The following is a 7,357-nucleotide window of genomic DNA, read 5'->3' on the forward strand; positions in this document are numbered from 1 at the left end:
GGCTCACAGGAAATCTGCAAAGGTTTTCATCAAACTTCATCTGCAAGGATTTCCAATCTAACGCTCGTTTGGGCAAGAGACAAATGGAAGACGGATTTCAGAACACACTACGGACATTTTAACTGTCTGATATGCTATTTGAGCTAACTAACGGTCCCCTGACCTTGCAAGACTTCATCAGTGATGTATTTGGGGACAGTGTCATCTATTCGGGTGACATACGTCTGTTGTTGGAGAACCCAGAGCAGCACGTGCAGCACATCCGAAGCTGGAGAGGTTTCGGCAGCATGGTCTCAACACAGAATTGGAAAAGCGGAACCTCCAGCCAACTCTCCACAGAGTTTTTGGGGTACAGCCTCTCCCCAGAAGATGTTACGATTGTTCCAAATAAGGTGGAAGTCATTCATAAATGGGGTGAAGTTGGAAGTCCTCAAGAAATGCAGTGCTTCCTAGACTTCACTCATCCTGTGAAATGGAGACGTGCTGGCTCCCAGTGATGCTTAGACGGAAAACCACGCACCCCACACAGAGGTTGGAACCAACCACTTCCAGGTTGTCCTGAGGAGCCATGATTTCTCCAGGAGCTGGGTAAAGGGCACAGGGATCAGGCTGTCAAAGGTAGAGGAGGATCATGTGAGGAGAGGATCTAAGAGAGGAGGAGCGTGGGCTAGGCTCTGTATTTGGACTTGGCAGGGATCGAGAGAAGGAACAGGGCTGTTAGAGGGCAATGCGATGTGCGAGGGGGGTCGGAGATGGGGGCAAGGCCTGAAAAGTTCAGCTACTTTAGATCAACTGTGCTAGAGAATCACTGGTTGAAGTGACTGAAAGCTCTGAACTGGGGCTGGCCAAACTCCTCCTCCTCAGATGGGAACATCCCAAAAGTCTGCAGAAGCTCAGCCTCTGAGGTGAACGTTGTGGCCCAAACCTCTCTCTGCTCTGTACCTCATAGGATTCCAGCTGGCTGTTCCAGTCCAGGGGGAAACCTGTGCCCCTGAAGTCTCCCAGCACCTGGGCAGTGACGTGCCACTTAACCCCGCTGTGATGCACAGACCATGCCCTGGCTGTCTGCACAGGCCTGAATTTCACCCCTTCAGAGTGTAAGGAAATAATTGGCTGAAGGCCTTTTTCTTTTTGGACGTCTGTCTAGTGGGAAAGAACCATGGGGATTTGTAACCTGTTTTGCTCCCATGCCTGGTGCTTCAGTGATGCAGAGATGTGCTGATGCATTGGTTAATTTCCCCACCTTTTAATCTACTCTCTTCTTCTCTTTTAACAGGTATTCTAAGGGCCCCCCGTGCGTCATATGGGCATTCTTGGGGGTGCAGATTGCATCAGACCTGCACCTGAATAAATAATAGTGACTGAAATATGCAGACACTAAAGTTGTGCAGCCAAATTCTCAGAAACCTTCCTCTTCAATGTAGGATCAGGATTTTGGTTTGAATTGATTTTTTTTAAAAAGTGCTAAGCAGATGCTACCCTGTAAGAAGAGGAAACAGAAGCAAAACCTGAAAGATTGTTACTAAAAACAATGAACAGTTGCAGAGAGTGGAGACCCGGCAGAGCAAACAAATGAATACTGTGAGTAAATAACCTGAAAGCAAATGGGGAAGAAACCATCATCTGGGTAATTGTGGCTCTTGGGACAAAAATCTAGTTCCTGGTATGTAGCCTGGCTGAGATCATGCCTTTTCCCTGGGATTCAACCGTCATTCTCTGTGTGGTGTCCTTCTTTTATTCCTAGGAAAAGGATCCCCAAAGGAGGTGTAAGGATCCGGGACTCTAATGTCTGCCAGAAGCTTCAGCTACATTCATAGGTAGAAGTCACTGGCTTTCCTACAATGCCACTAGTGCTCTTTCTGCTCTCCAAGTCTGCTCCCTCCAGCAGGACAGAGACACCCCTTAACTCCCCGAGTCCTGATTTCCTGCCATTCAAGGGGCTGGGGAGTTGCATTGCTCCCACCCCCACCATCCGAGACTTTTCCTATGGGAATCTCCCCAGATCAGGGGAGAAATCTGTTCTTCCATTAGAACCAGTCTGCTCAGTAAATCCACCCACACTGACCTCATCTCAGCTGCTTTATTGATCCGAGATTAGTGGTATCTTTGGAAAATCCTTAGCGTGTCGGGGTGTGAGGTGGAGCAGGGGATGCAGGAGCTCCAGCAGATTCCCCTGAAGAACACCAGCCTGTCTTTCTCTGGTCAGGTTAGAGCTCGCCCTCCATTGCGGAGGTGAAGACCGGATGGGAGCTGCTGGATTGACCTTGATGTGCCATGTCCTTGTGTGGATGAAGGACCTACATCTCAGGGGTGGCCAGCAGCAGCTGTAACACGTGTGTCCAGGAATGGGCTAAATAAGCTACATTGAGAGGTAAGTAAAATCGTGGCCACGTGTAGACATCACAGGAATTGGTGGGGATTGACCCAAGGTCCTTCAGCACAAGCCCCTCTCACTCACTGTCAACAAATCCAGCTCCACTCACTAGACCACACCCCATTCCAGAGCCCCAGAACCCAGGAGCCCTGATTCTCAGACCCAGGCCTCACATCACAAGGCCAAACCTCCTCCCGTTATGGGCGCTGTAGAAGAGACCATTGGCAAAAAAACCCTCTACATTCCCCCTGTCAGAGACTGCGGCCACGGGTGACAAGTGAATGAGCTGAGATCTCCCTTGTGGGAATCCGAGGGGCTGCACATTTGGGCTTTCACAGGGACAGTGTCTGGCAGCCATTGACAGAGTGTTCCTAGGAGGAGATTTTCCGTCTCTAACAAAGGGTTTCTGTTCCCCCAGATCTCAGCCGCTCAGCAGAATGCGGGAGAGCCGAGTTCTGATGGGCTAGAGGGGTCCCAGGAGTCGCTGTGCAGCAGGGGCAGGGGCAGGGTCTGTAGTCACCATGGGCCAAACCCTGTGCTCCAGACAATCCAGGCTGTTTCCCTGGATTGCCAAGGGGTCTTTAACTTGGGGAATCGGTTGCTAGTGCCTGTGTCCACAGCTGGGATGTTTTCATGAGGCTACTCAACGGTCCAAGAGAGAGAGGAGGAGCCTCTTATGTACCTCCCGAGCACCTCCAGGAGCCTGGACTGATTAACACCAGCTTGTCAGTGAGATTCCTGGTTCCTGCTGCTTCCCTGAACCCGCTTGAGGGGAACAGACTGTCAACTGAAGTAGTAGGAGCCATTTAGGCCCTTAAGAGGCTGATATCTTCCCTTACTCAGGCCCTGCTACCAGCCTGCTTATTTGTCCCCTTCAATTGAGTGTTGAGAGCCACTCTAGCTGGCAGAGAACAGCAGTCATGAGTGAAAGAAGAAAACTCCCCTCTGGGGCAGCATTTAGAAAAGGAAAGAAAGCAAAGGGAGCTTTTCTGTCTAAGCAGGAAGGAGCTCTCCAGAGATACAGAGACACAAATGTTCACGGGGAGCCTTCCGTCCCCAATGAGGATGTGAGTGGTGAGGAGATGCCTGATCTTCTACTTAGTCAGAGTGCAGGTGACTTGGCAACTACTGCAGCATCCATATCTCCATCTCAAATGGATGTAACCATGCACATTCCTGAAGAAAATTGTAGATCAGAGAAGAGTGTGGTGGAGGCACAAGGAACAGCTGCTACTAAGTTTAGTTCCTTAAATCTAGATGATCCAGGACTGTGGACCCACTTGAGCAGTAGCCTGAGGGACTTCCTTGTTCTGCATGGGCCACAGCAAGTGAAAAACTTCATGTTCCCCAAAGACAATGAAAATAGAAGTTTCCATCCAACACATTCCTGGTGTGAAATTCCCAAATGGTGACAAAGTGGAGAGGCCATGGCTTAGATACTCAAAAACCCAGAATGCTGCCTACTGTTTTTGTTGCAAACTCCTCCAGTCTAATGTTCTAGCCACATTGCGTTCTACAGGAACAAAGGACTGGACAGGGAGGCTCCTCTTCAGGGCTGGGTCTTCTCTGAACAGTGTAGGGAGTCAGCCACCCTGGGGTGGGGTGGTAGGAGGACGTGGGCCCACCCTACTCCACCATGTCCCAGCCCAGGGCCCTGTCAGGGGCAGCATTGTCTGCTCCTGTGTTGGTGGGGATCCAGCTGCAACATGCCGACTGAGCCACCCTTGTCTCAGCAGCCAGCTGCTCCATGGCTGCCCGTGGCCGCTTCCTGCCAGCCTCTAGGTACCTCTAGTCTCCAGGCCTCTTCCGGCTCCTCAGGGTACACGGCGGCAGGCCCGCTGGGACAGTCCTTGTCGGCGTCTGAGGATCAGGAACAGTCAGGCAAATGTTCCTCTCGGGGATGTGACCAAATAGGCAGAGCATCCTTCTCCTCCACCGGCTCTCTCCCAACTGTGCTGCTGAGCTGGCCTTTTATACTTCCAGCCATGCCCCGATGCTTCCGGTGAGGTGGGCAGGGAAATCTAGGATCCACTCTCCAAGTGAAGTGTAATGGTGCCTCCCTCTCCCGCTCAGCGCAAGGTAACTCGGCCTCACTACAGGTCATAAAACCAGAGTCTCAGTTAAGTCCAGGCTTTTCAGTGTCCAGAATGTCACAGCCCCAAGGACCCCCTCACTCAGTGGGTCCCACGGGGAGGCAGATCAGCCTTGTATGTTGATAATGCTGGTGCAGGCATTGCAAAGCATGTCGGGAATGGTCAAAGGTGTGAGTGTGGAGTGAAAGATTCTTTTACAGGTTGCGAGAGGCCAAAGATGGAGGGAGAGAGCAGAAAACAGGTTAACTCAACTCCAGGCCAAAGCCACAGCACACATCTGACTCTCAGCTGCCGGCCAAGAAAGACGGGGACCTATTCCACCCCAACCAGCCGTGAGAAAAGAAGATTCAGCTGAACAGAACCACAGGAGCTGCAAAAATGAGCGAGACAGTGAAGGCCAGTGCGGGAGGGGAGGAGGACAACCGTTTTCACTTTCCTGTGGCTGGTGTGTTTTGGGAAAGCTGAGAAAGCCACAGAAGACCAGTTTGGACTGGTACAAAGAGCACCAGGAACACAGGTCCCTGAACGAAATGCCCCAAAAAGAACCCAGGACTTAAAAACCCTCCTGAGAGCCTACGCAAATTGGAGATCAACAGCGCACCCTGGATGACCTGTGCACAGTAGAAGAATTCCCATCCACCCTTCCGCATCTTCTTCTTATGTTACACCCAGGCTTGGCCATCCTCGGGTAGCGTGAGTGTGAGTATGAACGTGGGTTAGGGCTGGGGCACTAATGCTTTCTTTCTTCCTCTGAGTGACGTGGGAGCATTCCCAGCACTCGCCGCTGTTATTTTATTTTATGATTTTATTAATAAAGCTTTAAAATTTAGTCGCTTGGTGTGTTCCTCCATCTCCTCCCCTAAGGGTATGTCTACACTACAAGACTATTTCGAATCAACTTAATTCGAATTTGTGGAATCGACCTTATGAAGTCGAAGTTGTGTATCCACACTAAATACACTAGTTCGACTGTGTGAGTCCACAGTAACGGGGCCAGTGTCGACTTTGGAAGCGGTGCACTGTGGGAAGCTATCCCACAGTTCCCGCACTCCCCGCTGCCCATTGGAATGCTGGGATTTCCCCCCAGTGCATGCTGGGGGGGGAAACTGTGTTGAGGGTGGTTTTGGGTAACTGTCAGCATTCAACCGTCAATCACGCCCTCCCTCCCTGAAAGCGTCTGCGGGCAATCTGTTCGTGCACTTTTCTGCTCAGTGACAGCGTGGGCGCCACAGCACTTTGAGCACGGATCCCGCTGCAGTTATGGCCGTTGTCAACTCCTCGCACCTTATCGTCCACCTCTTCCACAGTCAGCTGCTGAGAAATAGGGCTACTTTTCAATGGTGCTGCGAGCACTGATGGACCATGGGGGACGTTTTACCAACATCAACATTGTCGGGTGGCCAGGCAAAGTTCATGACGTGCGTGTTTTCAGGAACTCTGGTCTGTTTAGACGCCTGCAGGAAGGTAGTTTCTTCCCGGACCACAAAATAAGTCTTGGGGATGTGCAGATGCCTATAGTGATCGTCGGGGACCCAGCCTACCCGCTAATGCCCTGGCTCGTGAAGCCCTATGCAGGCGCCTTGCACAGCGACAAGGAACTCTTCAAGTACCAGCGAGCAGTGAGCAGCGTGACCTGTGACTGTTCAGTTTCTTTACAGAGAAGCTGAAGCTGCCCCTGTTTCTTTACCAAGTGACTGTTGACTAGCATCTGCAGTTACATACCCCGCCCACCCCGCTTCCCCAACTTCCAACACACGTTTAAAAATAAAATACATGTTCCACTGTAACTTTACAAAGGTTTCTTTATTGATGACTTTGCGTTACAGGGTTGAAACTGGGACACGGACTGTGCTGGGTAGGGTGTGCAGTGATGTAAAGACCGCCTGTAAACTCGAGGAATGACAGGCTCCTGCTCCCAGGGCAGTCTGCAGTGCTGGACTGGATGTTTCAACGGAGCCTGCCATCCCTCCTTTTTGGGACTCTGTGTGCGGGGGCTATGTGGCCTTTTGGCGGGGGAGGACGGATACAGATTCCTCTGCTGCGTGGCTCTGTGGTCCAGGACAGGGACCGTTGCATGAGATCTGTAACCCCCCTCCCCCGCTACAAAGTCACGTACCCCCCCACCCACACAGAACCTGCAAACCACCTCCCATACCGACCAGGGTGTGTACTGACTGCAGTGTGTGTGTGACCTGCTGCTGATCCTGCCCCCATGTCTGTACCCTGGTAAAGGTGATTGTCCTGTCAAATTACCAACCCCCTTCCCCCCGTTCAAACACAGTCTCCTCTAAAAGAACATGACGGAAACAGTAATTAACAGAAAAGTATTTTTTATTATCATCTAGACAGTTAGGAGATGAAACTGGGATGGGGGCTTGGGTGAGGCGGGAAGGAAAGGACTTCTCAACATTTAGGGTATGAGAGCTTTTGGGTACTTGAGCACTCTGCTGGGGTGCAGTGACAGTTTACACGGCCTCTGGCGCCCCTCCTTCTGGTTATTTTGGGTGAGGGGGGTATGGGACTTTGTGGCAGGGGAGGGCGGTTGCAGATACACTGCAGGGGGGCTCTGTCCTCCTGCCGGAGGTCCTGCAGAACATGCACAAGGCGCAGGAGCATGTCCATTTGCTCTCTCATTAGTCCAAGCAGCGTTTGAGTCGCCTGCTTGTCTTCCTCACGCCACCTCTCCTCCCGTTCGCTGTGTGAGCGCTGGTACAGAGAGAGGGTCTCCCTCCACTGGCTCTGCTGGTCCGCGTCATCTCGGGAGCACCCCATAAGTTCAGCGAACATCTCGTCCCGTGTCTTTTTATTTCGCCGCCTAATCTTTGCCAGCCTCTGTGAGGGGGATGCTGTGGCGGGTCTGGAGACAGTCCAAGCTGTGTGATGGGAAAAA

At 51.7% G+C, this 7,357-nt stretch overlaps 1 long non-coding RNA gene across 1 annotated transcript; it reads left to right on the plus strand.

The window, feature by feature from the left end:
• The first annotated feature begins 833 nt into the window (after positions 1–833).
• On the plus strand, positions 834–1,805 carry LOC123345145. Its single transcript, XR_006572732.1, has 3 exons — positions 834–1,097; positions 1,277–1,581; positions 1,745–1,805. It is a non-coding gene; the product is annotated as an uncharacterized LOC123345145 (long non-coding RNA).
• Positions 1,806–7,357: the final 5,552 nt, after the last annotated feature.

This window comes from Mauremys mutica, chromosome 12 (assembly GCF_020497125.1).
Source record: "Mauremys mutica isolate MM-2020 ecotype Southern chromosome 12, ASM2049712v1, whole genome shotgun sequence".
NCBI classification, from domain to species: Eukaryota; Metazoa; Chordata; order Testudines; family Geoemydidae; genus Mauremys; species Mauremys mutica.